The sequence below is a fragment of the Corvus kubaryi genome, unplaced genomic scaffold (genome assembly GCF_017639235.1).
Source record: "Corvus kubaryi isolate FWS band 111438036 unplaced genomic scaffold, C.kubaryi_AGA036_p1.0 138, whole genome shotgun sequence".
In the NCBI taxonomy this organism is placed as follows: domain Eukaryota; kingdom Metazoa; phylum Chordata; class Aves; order Passeriformes; family Corvidae; genus Corvus; species Corvus kubaryi.
Genome location: NW_024580672.1, coordinates 18,297,500 through 18,311,563, shown reverse-complemented (window position 1 = coordinate 18,311,563; position 14,064 = coordinate 18,297,500). Strand labels below are relative to the sequence as shown.

Genomic DNA, 14,064 nt, shown 5'->3' with positions numbered 1-14,064 from the left:
ACAAGTCCTTGAAATATGAGTCATGCATTAAAGGGTAGAAAAAGCTGGAATTTGTGGAGACTTTCCTGGATGCTTCCTAGATATGCACTGAAGTGCCCCATATATCTGGAAGGGCTTAGCCCGCTTTCTATGAAACAATTATAATAAACTATGCATTTTCAAAGGTTTCAAAATTTCTGCTATTTAATTGCTGAGCATTAAGGAATGGATGGAGCAGATGGCATCTGGCTCATTTCAGTTTCACACAGCACTCCTTACAGAACTGTATTTCCCCTCAAAAGCCATGTTTAAATGCCATTCCCCTGTGCTGGTGCATCCAGAACCATCACTCACAGCAAAGCAAAAGGTTCTTTGCCCACCACAAGGACTATCAGCAGGAGAATATGGATGAAGGGCAGGTGTCATTAACTGGCATTGCACCAGCACAAATGCCAAGGGCTTTGGATATTTTTCTGGTGAGAGCAGAAAATCCCCCAGCCTGCTTGGAGCAGCAATACTTGCTTGAGACACGTTATTCCTCTACAAGTACACACATGTCAAACAACATACTGTGTTTCCTTAGGCATTCTTCTCACCACCCTCCTCGCTGCCATATGGCACTTGCTGTTATTATGGAAACAACCAGCTTCTAAACACATAACACAGCACTGCAAACAGACATACGAAACCCACACAAGTTGCCAGTGCCTTGGTTACTTCTCTCTTGGGCCTGGAGTTGCTCCTGCAATGTCTTTGAGTCCCCCTTTGCTCTGGCCCCGTCACGTCCTTCAGCTCCTCCCACTCCATGGATGCAGGCACACATCTGTGATGGAGCTCACCTTTGCCATGAAGGCACCCAGCTCATCTCAGCTTGTGCCCTGGGGACCATGTTCTGCAAAACCTCGACTTCACAGAATCATCATAGAATCACAGGATGGTTTGGGTTGGAAGGGATCCTAAAGATCACCTAGTCACACACCCCCTGCCATGGGCAGAGGCACTGTCCACTATCCCAGGGTGCTCCAAGCCTCATCCAACCTGGTCTTGAACACTTTCAGGGATAAGGAATCCACAGCTTCTCTGGGAAACCTGTGCCAGGGCCTCACCAACCTGTGGGTACATTTGTCCTGAACAGAAAATGCTCTATGAGGTTGGACTGCTGCCCTGTAGCTGGGTGACATGGGTGACAGTGGGCAGGAGCACCCAAGGCTGCCTTTTATAAGGGGAAGGCGGGAGCCTGCCCAGTGCTGCACCTGGCTCTACTGCAGGAACTGATTCCTGAAGCACTTCCAGGGTGGTCACTGGAGACACAGGTTGGAGATAGCTGAAATTGCTTTTAATTCAGTGTGGTCCTGCTTGGGTCTGGTCTTCTGAAGCAGTTGGGAACCATGTACCAGCATCATTTTTTGCTGGCATTGCCATTCCATTGTGGATCAGGGTATCACTCAATCTATCGAGAAGACTGCAATGTTTTGATACTCTCTCACAAGTAAAACTGGATCAAAATCACTGTGTAAATCCTAACTTGACCTCCAGTCTAATTATCAGCAGCCTTCCCCCGGCACTGGTTTGTTTGCCTGAGCTGAAGCCTTCAGCACGGAACATCACGGCACTGATACATGTGGTGGGAAAACCAGCAGGATCACTGGGACACGGAGCAGCCTTGGGGTGTCCCTGTGGGGGGTACCAGCTTGTGCTGCTTGACCAAGTGGCATTTTTAGGGAGTAATTGCTGAAGGGATGTGCAGACACGTACAGCGCTAAGGGAAGTGAAGGAGTCAGGAGAGTGGATCAAAACAGCCACTCACAACATCTCAGAGGCTGGCATGAAGCCAGAGGCTCAGCAGCTCAGGTGAGCTCTCCTGGGAGGTGTGAAGGTTTAACTACATCTACCTGATGCTGTTTTCTGCTGCCTTGACTAACTCACTCTTGTGAGGGTATGCATAAAATGTACACCCCAAATACCAGCAGCACACAGCCTGCCTGGTGGCAGGACTCAATCCCCAAAGAAGCCCAGACCCACAGCAAGATTCCCCATACCAAACCAGCACTGCAAAAAATGAGACTGTCTGCATTCATAACAGAGTAAAACAGAACGGAACAAACACAATAATCAGCTGGTTTGGCCCATATTTTCTCTTGTACAGCACTATTTGATGCACAGTGACAATGCTGGCTGTACAAAATGCAGTTTATTTATCAAAGTTGTTATGATGTGGTGACACCCAAGGTAGCAGAGGATGATCTTCTACTCAAAGGGCCAGTGATACCAGCTAAATTCGTGTGCAAATTGCACATCCATACCTGTACTTCATAGCACAGCAGGGAAAGAAAACAAGCAGCTAAACACCATGACATACGTGGATAAGCACAACATAAAAAAGAGATGAGCACAGGCTTCCTCCTGCTCTACAGAGCTTGGCCAACACGTGAGAAGGGTGACCCATTCCTAAGGAGGAAAAAGGAAATACCACAAATGAAATACCACTCTGAAAACACAACAGGCAGAGCAGTGCCCTGGAGCCACCCACTGCTCTGTCATGTGCATTTAACTGCTGGATGTACCAACATGGACAATAAGTACATGATGAAAATGCTTTCGTTCCTTGTAGGTGACACAAACTATTTTCTTAGGCCCTGATCTCGCCGTTGGCCTCACTAAGTCAGCTAAAGGAGTCTGCACTCAACCAATTCCTGGGATGCATGGGCCCGGAATGGACTAAGAAAGAAAAACACGTCTCTCAGCTAAAGCTGAAAAAGGAGTGGATGGTTTTATTACAGCAAGGAAGGCAGAAGTGTTTTAACAGAGTGCTGCACCCCAGAGACGCGGCTGGAGCACCCCGAGCCGTGCTGAGGAGCTGCTGCAGGAGGGAAGGGACGGCGAGGCAGGCGGGGACTGCAGCCAGGGGCTCTCCTGGGCTGGGGCTGAGCCTTGTGTCGCTCTCGCTCTGCCTGCCAGTAAAAATATCCATCCAGTTTCAAAAGTTTGAAAAATAGAAGGAATGATTTCCTGAGGAAATGGAAATGTTAAACACTTGGAAGTGAAACCATATGCTTATGATGATGAAGTGTAACTAAAACAGCTCTAAGAGTGATATCTTTGGTAGTCAAACCCTCCTGCCTCAGCGCCATCCTGTTTAACACCTGCAAAGTCACCCAAAATGGGGGTGAAAAGCTGGGTGGGTCAAAGTCCTGGGAAAGCAGACACCTCTCACTGACGCCAAACTCTTTATTTAGAAAATATCTCTGGCAAACAATGCAAGTGAATTCTCCGTCTTCCTAACAGAGCAACAACGCAGATTAATATAGAAAAGGTATTAGATAAAATGCCATAATTAACATTCATAAGATAAATAAAGATAAATTATGTTTATTCATAATTTGACTGACTCATTTTTCCCTTTACTTCATAGCTTATGTATTGAAATACTAATTTCAAGAGCACCCAGCACAAGGAACACACCAAAATAGTTGCACCTGCACATGTAATGCTGTCGCAATTCAAAGTCTATGGACAAATTTGTTCCCTAACAGATATTCTGGTAAGGTTCTGAAAAATATCTGAGCCCATGCCTAAGAAAAAGAGTCCTATTAACAAAATTTCATACCAGTCAAAACATACCATCGATGAAGTGAAAAACTCAGCACAAGGTAATAGAGTTGCTGATGTTGAAATCCCCAACTTTCAATTAAAAGGGGGGAAAATCTAATATTTTAATTAGATAAAAACCTCCCTGTACCATGTGAAGATTTTTGTCTTAATTTCTCACTTAAATACCTTGCATTTTTTTGGCTGGCTAAAATATCACCTTAGCCATGTTGGAGAGAAAATGCAGAGACCAGATCCCCCCTCCTCTGTCACATTTGCAATATACCTGTGGGTTTTGATGGGTTAGTGCTGAAATACAAAACTGGGTGATAACCCTTGATATTCAGTGTAACATGCAGGTGTCTCAGTGAGACTGCTATAAAAGTTGCACTTCTGCAACTTGTTCTGAAGAGCTGCAAATCCAACCCCTGCTATCAGCTGATGAGGCTTCTTCCTGTAGATGTCTGTGGGCAGGGATAAGCTCAGTTTAAATCTCACTTTTAAAGTCTACAAAAGCCAGGAACATCCTTTCAGCTTTTTGGCCATTTATTGGTGTGGCCAAGGATTGTATTTATGTACTATCTATTAAGTACATAATACAGTGTTTTATTTTCCAGCATACGGAATCCCAAGAGCAGATTTTCCAAAGAAATGCATGGAGAATTGCCAAGAAGACATGCACCACGCTGCTGCATGGGAACATTTGGACTTGACCTCTGGATCCCTGCTATCCTTGGCATTAAATCAGATGAAAACTGAGTAAGATCCAAATGCAAAGTAATTATGCTGCCTTAAAAAGCCCACACGAAACAACAATAACAACAGAACCCCACAAACAAACAAACAAACCAACACCTGGAACCCCCGAAGAGGATGCAGGAAGACTTAATTGTTCATTTCCTGCTCATGCTCAATGATCCAAGATTAGAATTCATCTTCCCTTCCTTATTTTTTTTCTCTAAGGTGACCCAAAAGCATTCAGATGTTCCAAGTCTATCACTTGTCTGCTGCTCTCTTCCTCTCACGTGCTTTGTTCCAGAACAACAAAAAGCACCCCAAATTAATGGAAGAAAGCATTTGAATGCCTCAGTCTCTACACTCCAGCTGGGCAATAGGAGCAGCATTGGAGCCCACAGGAGTAGCAGTCAGCTCCTAAGACTGTTGGCACACCAAAAGTAAAACTTTGTTTTCCCAAAGGGCTGGGGCCTGTCAAAGTGATGCCCAACATCCCTGAGATCAATGGAAATTTCAGCTAGAGAGGTCCCAAAATTGCACACCTCCCTCCTCAATCAAACTTAGAGAGATGTTGCTAAAAGAAATCCTACTCAGCGCAGCCCAAATCTAAAACCACTTCTGGTTTTTTCACCCGTCTTTGCTTTCTTCATTTACGTTTCCTTACAGAGACACACAATGAAAAGGAGGACAAAGGCAGGAACTAAGAGCAAGATTAAAAAATATGCAGCACAACTGAACTAAAGAGACTTTCACAGCCCATCATACACTGTGCACTTGCAGCAATTTCCTCCTTTTTGTCAAAAAAAAGACCAAAGCCTTTAAGGTCTACAGAATTATTTAGTGTCCATTCAGAGTACTAATGGAAAACAAATTGCATCTTTAAGCACTGAATAACCCCATTTAGAGCTATATTAATATAAATACATTTTTCATTTAAAACCAGCAAGTCTAACACTGGTGCTTATAAAGATGTCTTATAATTTACTGCTGCTCTTCTCCAGCCAAAAGTGGAATTACCACTGTCTATGTATAAACTTAATAAACAGCACACACTAAACTGCCTAGTCTTTCAGGCTGATGAAAGTTGCTTCTTATCAAAGGACCCTTTGTGGATGCTTTAAAAGGATTTAAATTGCTTTGATTGCATTATTAACAGTGTCTGTGTTGCTCTTGTATTTCAGAATAATCTGGAAAGCTGGAACATCAGCTCTCGCATTCTACAAATGATGGTTTTCCATCTCTAATAAAAATGCTTCAATACAAAAGATAATCCTTCTGTTCAAAAGCAAAACCCCAAGATGGGCCATGTTAATACATCTGAAGACCCTCTTATCACCTTCTTATTCTTACTCTTATTTTTCAATGGTCTTTAGTCCTGGAGATGTCATGGCCAGTCAGGACTTTGTGAACTTTGCTGGGAACCCAGGTACTTGCAGTGCAAAACATATCAGGTTGTTCTCTTTGAGAAGCTGAAAATAGGGGACCATTTCAGATGAAGAAACGGGGATATTGCTGTTTAAATTGCAGAGCCTGACCAAAAAACTACAGTAATGTAGACAGGGATCTCCATGGTGCCTACTCGGGAATGTTGCAGGAATGGGAGGAAGCAAGAGCAGAGAAGTTCCTTGTCCTTCTTGTCTGTTATTTTCTGGGGTTTGGGGTTTGTTTGGTTGGGGGGTTTTTTGGTTGTTTGGGGGGTGAGGGGGGCTGTTTTACAATGGAAACCTGTGACTAAGATGCTGAGGACTCTCCATTCACCCTGTCTCCAGCAATGCATTTAAAAAGTGAGGCAAGCCAGATGGTTAGAGAGCACAAGACAGGAATAAAAATGTCACATTTCAGTTCATTCAAAAATTCCTATAAACTGTGGCAGTAAGTTATGTTATAAAAGCCTAATACAAGCATCCAGGCTCCCGTGGGAATTCAGTTACCAGCACAACTAATATTCTGTGCCCTGCAGACCTCAGTGGCATGCTGTATTTATAAAACAGGGCTACTGGCACTGCCTCCCTCCGAGCAGCGTGGCCAGAAGAAGTCCATTAAAGTGTGGGAGCCCCAGTGCTGCTGATGGCCCTGTGGCTCCTGGCTATTTTTTTGCTTGCAACGCAAACTCCCGGAGCGGAAATTTAGTCCAGGAGAGCACAGCAGAGTCTTTTTATACATTAACCACTATACTGCTCCAGAACTTCACCTGGCACTTCACAGAGATTAAAAACGACGACGCAGCCTCTGTCTTGGAGAGTGTTTATCTTGGCAGGTCTGGAGCTGTGCAGGTGCTGGACAGGAATTCCGAAGCCAAGGGCTGTGATGAAGTTCTCTTGCTGGTGGCAAAAGCACACTCTCTCTAACCATAAATATTTCATCTGCTTTCTTTATTTTTTAATAAAATATGGAAATATGTAAGACTTATGACGAGATAATGGCTTGATAGATTCCTTATTCTAAACAGCAGCTCATCCCAGTCTGCAGTTCAAACCAGTCCTTCATTGCTGAGGAAAGCTCTAGACCTAACATACGAAGTACTGGGGCAGAACACATTTATTGGCCTGGGTTTATTTTTTTTTCCATTTGAATTTAGGATTTTCTACAAAAGACTTGGAGACCCTCATCTATGCTGTTACAGCAAGCGTTGTTCTGGCACTGACTATCTAAGTTTAATTAATTAAAAATAGGAATGCAATCAAGCTTACTTGAGACAATGGAATTACCCCAAACTGCTTTTAAGTCCTGCCAACTTAATTTTCTTTGCTTTTCAGCTGTCTTTTTTAAAACAAACAAAATTTAATCTCCTGATCATCGAACATCTAATGTAAGTATTCAGATGCAGACAGTGTTTGCTTTGTATAACTTCCCTTATTTCCACTCTTTTCATGGTATTAGGCTACAGGGATAAACTCCACACATCACAGCAGCATTACACTGGAGATGGAAACAGTCCAGTTGGACTGATATGGAAAATATGCTTGGAGAATACTGGAACAAACTCACAGTTAAATACCCTTCAGTGATACATATGGATCTTCTCATTTGTTTTTTGAAGGCAGCTGTATTGAAGCTTTTGCTCATGGAATTCTATTTGAAAGTCAAATCCTACAAGCAGTTGCATAAACATGTTTGCATGAGTACTTGAACCAGAACGCGTTTGTGGCTTTGTTGATTTTGGACAAAGATTTTGACAGGAGGGATAACAACCCACCCACCCTTTTTGTAGCAGCAGCAGGAGGAGGATCAAACAAGATCCTGTGAGCTCAATATAATCACTGCACAGGAAAACATGAGTGGGGTCCAGAACCTGGGGAGGGACCCTCAGCTCTCACAGGGGAGACATTTGGTCATCCAGCTTTGTGCCAGGACCACAGTCAGATGGCAAAGAGAAAATGCTCTGCCCTGAGACCAGGCTGTTTGCCAGTGGAAGACAAAATCTCATCCTGACAAAATCTCATCCTAACAAAATCTGAGCTACTCTGCTGAGTTATTCCAGCCCTCCCCCAACACTTCTGGTATCTTCTAAAAGTTACTTGCTCAGGCAACTGCATCCCTTCCGTATGGGTCACTGACCAAGCCCCATGTCCAAAAGCAGAAACTGCGGGGTCAAGGTTCAGCTGAAGATGGAGCTTGCCATTAAGAGGCTTGAGCCTCTCAGTCAGAGAAGCAAAAATACTGTTGTATGAAATACGGGGTGTGGGGAAAGACAACAAATAATTGCTGCCAGTAATGAAGACATTCATTAAACCTGATGAAATCACAGTATCACAGAATATTCTGAGTTGGAAGGAATCCAACCATTGAGTTCAGCTCTCAAGTGAATGGACCATATGGGGATTGAACCCCCAGCCTTGGTGTTATCAGCACCATGTGCTGACCAACTCAGACAGAAAGATTCCCATCAATTCCAGTGGCTCTTTGATCAAGCTCACCTTAGTTTTCCCACCTCTGTCAAGCACAGTTTACACAAATAAACCACTCAACTCTGTCTCTCAGTTCCACAGTCAACACCAGCATGACAGCGGAAGTGCGTGCACCAGGATTAATCGCCAGGAAATCTGGATTGCGAATGTGCAGTGGGAATATTTTAAAGTTTTTTTTTTTAAACTTAAATTATTAGGTACCATGTTCTTAAACACATCCTTTCTTTTACATTTGGCTGCCAGTTAAAATAACAGTGCATAGAAAGGGAACAAAAAGCAAAAAAGAGCAGGGAGACAGACGGACTGGCTGACTGACAGATGGGCAGGTGTGCTACACTTCTAGTCAAAAAACTACCATTACTAGTAGTAAGCTGCTTTCCATTCCCATAAATTACACTTGAAAAGCACATGGCCCTGGATCAATGCCTTTGGTGAGGTTTCCCAAGCACAGCGTTTGAACAGTTGCCTCTGTGGCCAGTCACAAAGGTATTCAGGGCATGGTGGGCTTCCAAACTGCTTCACACTGATCACAAAAGATGCCCCACCACCATTTCCCACACTTTCATGTGGTACTTGTGCAGCCCCAGGGGAAGGGCTGCCCACACCATAACCCTGACCACCACCCTGGCTAGAAAAGGAGTTTGCCTTTATCTTCTTAAATGACTTTCAACAATGTCTCTGTGGCCAGGCCAGAGGACTGGAAAAAAAATCCCTCAAAGAAATATGAAAACTCACCTCAGAAACGCCCTGGGAAATTCGGGGAACAAACATTTAGTTGTTCTCATTTTGTTCTGCCTCAGATGGGAATGACAGAACTGGATGATTTGTTCTCAAAGACCGTAGCTACTGAGATTTTTTTTTTATTTGGGACTTTTACGTCCAGTCTGAAAGTTTTTAACTGAAATACCAAACTTATTTTATGTCTAGCGCTGTTATTTAGACTCCTGCCTGGTGACATTCTGGGTAACACATGCTGAAAGAAAATTTCAGTAGAAGTTGCAATTTGAATGTTTAATGTTATGAAATCTACAGAACTGTTGCTGTTGTACACAGCACAAAATAAACATCTCGATTCCAGGAAACTAATGGAGACATCTTGTGAATCACTTTCTTAAGACGAAAAGACTTCTGCAAAACTACTCTTTGATTTCTAAACCAGCCCAGGTAGACAGCAAAGCAGCTTTCCTTTATCAAGACTAAACTTCTACCAGGTCAGTAAGCAGCAGAGTGCACAGAGCCACCAGCACAGTCACTCTGCGAGCGCATATTTAGGCAGCACACGTTACTGACAGGCACATAATAAAGCCATTCACAGGGATTACTTACTCTGCATGCTGTTCAATAGTCACTGCAAGTCCTAAGCATCCCAGCCATTTTATTAGTGAATCCTTTAACAGAATAGCAGATGCTATTACTTGTTATTACTTCATTGCTAAATTTTCTTAGGTATTTTTCTTTCTCCTGATATTTTGAAACCCCAAGCTTCAAGTACAACAAAACTCCACACTGGTGAAACTCCACTTATTTTAGATGTGTTTGTCAATCCCAGCCTTTAACAAAAATTGCACAATAAGCTCTACCACCAACATAAGCAATCAGAGACAATAATATACTGAAAAACATAATCAATCCTCAACAACTTTAAGGGGTACCACTGACCTGTGACAACACTGCTAAATCACCACTTAATTGGATCTTTTGCTCAACTATAAGTGGCTTATTTGTAATAATACAGACACTGACTTTGCCTGGGTTTATATTGACAGGCTGATTTGACTGCCTGCTGAGTGACAGCCCCCTCTGAGTGGGCGTGAAGGAGCTGATCTGCTGAGTAAAATTGTTATGTGGAGTGGCAAAGAGATTTTAAAGTCATTTAGAAACTCCAAATGCACTGAAAGTAACTTGTGCAAGAGGGGGATTGTCAGTAGCAAGTATTTTTTTCTCCTTTTTGACAGAAGTCTGCAGTACCAAGGATCCCTTCATACAAAATTACTGGGATGGATGCAGAGGGTGTGGTAGCTTGTGTCCAGACACAAAAAATCATGAACAGTCTTACTTAGGTCTACAAAAACAACAACAACAAAAGGGCAATTTTAGAGAGAACTTCCACTTCATTCCTATGAAAACTGGGTTGTCATAAGGAAAATATGTGAAAACTTTTGCAGTTTTAGAAGTTATTCTAGTATTTGAATTTTTTCAGTTTATCTCTTTTCTTTTCCTGCTCATTTCTTGGTTTATTTTCATACTGTGATACGAAAAACATCTTACCCTTATGAAGTGTTTTTCCCCTATTTTGTTTCCTAAATTTCAACATACAGCCACAAATATCCAGCAACACAAAATAATGGTGTTCAGATCTGCAGAACAAGAAGCCCAGACTATCAGCTCCAAAGTTGCTGAAATAATTTCAGTGAACAGAAGGCAAAATTAACAGGAACTTGAAGTAGGGTTGCCTGTCTCATAAGCAGTGATAGGGCATTTAGATACTGAAAACATATTTAGACAGTTCTCACTTGGAAGAGGATTCTTCTACATGTTGGATCTGAAGAAATAAATGAGTAACTGAGATCCTAATGCTTGCCTGAAGCCCTCTCCAGCACCCTTCCAGCCAGGTGCTGACCCACTAAGACATTTCTTTGCTCAAATTCATCACCTGGATACACTGAAATCTAATCTGGTTATCGCATAAACTTTAATATCAGACTGCCACACGGCAACGAGTAACTCTGGTGTGGTAAAGCAGCCTCACAATTACATGAGAAACCATTCCCTAGTTATTCTGTCAAGAACATACGAGGAGGTGAGGTGGATGAGGCCAGAAATAAGAACAGTGCAACAGCTCACGCTGCCTTTTCTCGGTTGGGTGACACCACCTTCCCTCTGTGTGAAGCACCTGCTCTGAGGCCATAAATGTGAAGGGATGCTCAGACATGGGGAGAAGGATCACTTATGGGGCAGCCACTTAGATTTGGGTTGCCCCTTCAATTCTACCAAGCAGAGTAGCCTCTTGTGCTTGTACTTTCATGCTGAGCTCCAGAATGGGTAGGGCAGATGCTGTATATGGCTTTTTGGGGCACAGATATTTGGAGCAAGCTGTGGCTTCACCAGCAATATTCTGTGTCCATGTGCATGGATAGACAGCTCCTGTCACCTCATCAGTCAGTGCAACAGTTGCTGGGAGTTCTCAAAATACAGAATTCAGGATTGCTGTGTGTAATTATCACTTTAGAGATGGGTAGCTTCTCCTGTGAGAGTGAGATATGGGAACACTAAGCACAGTGCGCAAGGCTGGAAGAGAACCATCAGCTAAGGGTTAACAGCTCCATTCCCAGGACTGAGGCGCACTGTCTTCTGGGTCCTCAGCCCAGGAACTCTACAGAAGACAGGGATTTCCTCTTCAGCAGACACATAAAATGTACTTCTCTGAAAGGAAAAGGGGGAAAGGGATGGAAACGAAGAGCCACATGGCTGATCTGAAAGGAAAGCATGCTTGCAACGACACTCAAACATTAGAGACATTGTTTGAGTGCCGTTCATCCTTGCAAAAATATTATCCTCGTCTCGATGCCAAGGTCGGTGAAAGTATGGGCTACTTGCCATGGAAGTGCTGGGTATTTAGGCTGGACCTGTCATGGGGCTTATTTACTCTCTGCACCCAACGTTTCAGACACACTCAAGTGTAGTGTTCATGTCTTGGCAGGAACTTCTCATTCATGCATTTTCTCCTGGTCCCCTTTGAGGAGTCTTCCTCCTCCGACATTGCAGTGGTTGAAATTTCATTGCTTGCTGAGAAAACCAACACTGATTAATTTCATCCTACTTGCATGGAAGAGGTAAAGTATGCAGGTCTCCAGCCAGGGACAAGGAAATCCCTGCTGCTTACATGCCACATTGAATAAGCAGCCCATGGTTGAGGCCATTGGACTTCAACAGTCTTCATTCCACCCGCAGGAAAGAAGCAATTATCCGTAGCAGCATGGGGAGCAAACAGGAAGTAATGCAACACATTCACTTTTGATTACTGAATTTTTTTTTTTTTAAGACATAATATTCCACAAGGAAGAATTCAGCTGCAGTGTTACGTCGACGCACCCCAAATTATTAAAGGAACGTGATTGAGGTTGCAAAGCTAAGCCTCAAAACCTAGGAAAAACCTAAATTAAAGTTGTTGGTGCAGCCTGAATGCCACTGCTCACTGTGTGTGCATTCTGGTACAGTCTTTAATTACATCACTGCAAACTGCTTTTCCCACAGGGCCTTTGCCTCATTCAGCGCACAGGACGGACAGTGCTTAATAATGAGCAGCTATTCAGTGTTTGGTCCTCTCCTCTGGTTCAGTGTGTGGCCCTGGACTGTATTTACTGCACACCAGTCAGGCCTGCTCTGAAGACACAGTGATTCATTTCCCCATGGACCTTTCTGTGACATTCTCCAATGCAGCCTTTGAATACCTCAAGTGTATTCATGGATCCATTTGCACCCCACCTCTGGGGGACAGAGAGCCAGTTTTGCAGATGGGGAACTAAAACATATGAAGATTAAGGTAAAAAGTACCCACTGACTGGTGCTACTTGATTTTCTGTGTATTTAACTTTATATGCTGTTCTCTGTGTCCAAAGCCAATCTTCCATTTGCTTCAGTTGGACATGTTGGTAATTGAGACTCAAAAATCTTAAGGCAACTACTCAGAAAATGGAAAAAGCACAATTAGAGGCCAACTGTGAAAAACTAATTTTAAGTGACTTGCCTGTCATCACAGAAGATCTATCCCTGTTCAGTTCCTTAGTATGCTATTCAATTGCTTTGGCTCCGAGACCATTTCCTTTGATGCTGCAAATCCCCATTTAAATTTATCACATACCTTTTTACCTCATGCAATAAATGAGTCAGCCATTCTAGGATCCTTTATTAGAAAACCCAGTTCCACCCCCAGACTAACTCAGGCTATTGAACCGACTGCATTAGGGCTCCTGGGGAAGACAATTAATTATTTGACATATACTGAAAGATGAATTTAAGCTGCATAGGCAGCCTTAATTCAAAATCTATTTTAGGTGCTCATTGTTTTAACACATATTTTTGCATGCTTAATTTCCTAAGCTTTTAAGGAACTGAAAAACTGAAGAAAAAAAACAAACTCCTGTGGACCAATGGAGAAAGTCTTCTTTGGAAGAGCTTACACAAAAGGCTGGGAACTTGCGACTTGGCAACTTGAAGAATGTTCTTTCAACACAGCTTTTCTTGAGCTCTTTCCTACGCTTTCTTTGAAACAGAAACTCCATCACGCTGCCACTCATAGTGATACCCATACCAGCAGCGCTGACACGGGGGTGTCAGTGTCTCTGCTGGTGCTGTAGGGAGCTGGGAAAGAAGCTGTAAATTGTGTTAGCTGATCATCCTCGGTTCTACAGACTCTGCGGACTGTGATTCCCCTATTTTTTCTTTCACCTTCTCTTCCCAATTTTTGCCATCTTCTCCAGCAGTACTGCTCCTCCACTCTACTTCCTCCAAGATGAGCAAATTTCCTCCACTTCTACAGTCAATTTCAATCTCTCTAGACTGTGGGTCCCAAATCCATCTGATCCCAGCACTTGTGTCCCATGCTTACAGTGTGCAGCAGTAGAAGTGGGATATGGATTTATTGCACACTGGCAACTCTGCAACAGCTCTCCAAGTGGACACCCTTTGGGAGACACCTGCAAGACTCTTGAGTCTCAGTTTGAAGTGGCTGCTTTCTTCCACTGGACAGAAAAGCATGGAGAGATCCTCAAGATGGGGTCCTTCCCTGAAATGTACCCTAAATGGCCTCTTCCATTTTTGACTGAGAGGATGAACAGGCAGATGAGTTGCAGCA

At 43.2% G+C, this 14,064-nt stretch overlaps 1 protein-coding gene across 1 annotated transcript in view; it reads right to left on the bottom strand.

Moving 5' to 3' along the window:
• Positions 1–14,064, bottom strand: part of GRK5 (G protein-coupled receptor kinase 5) — a 155,208-nt gene that overhangs the window by 59,720 nt on the left and 81,424 nt on the right. The gene's annotated exons all lie outside the window — the stretch shown is intronic.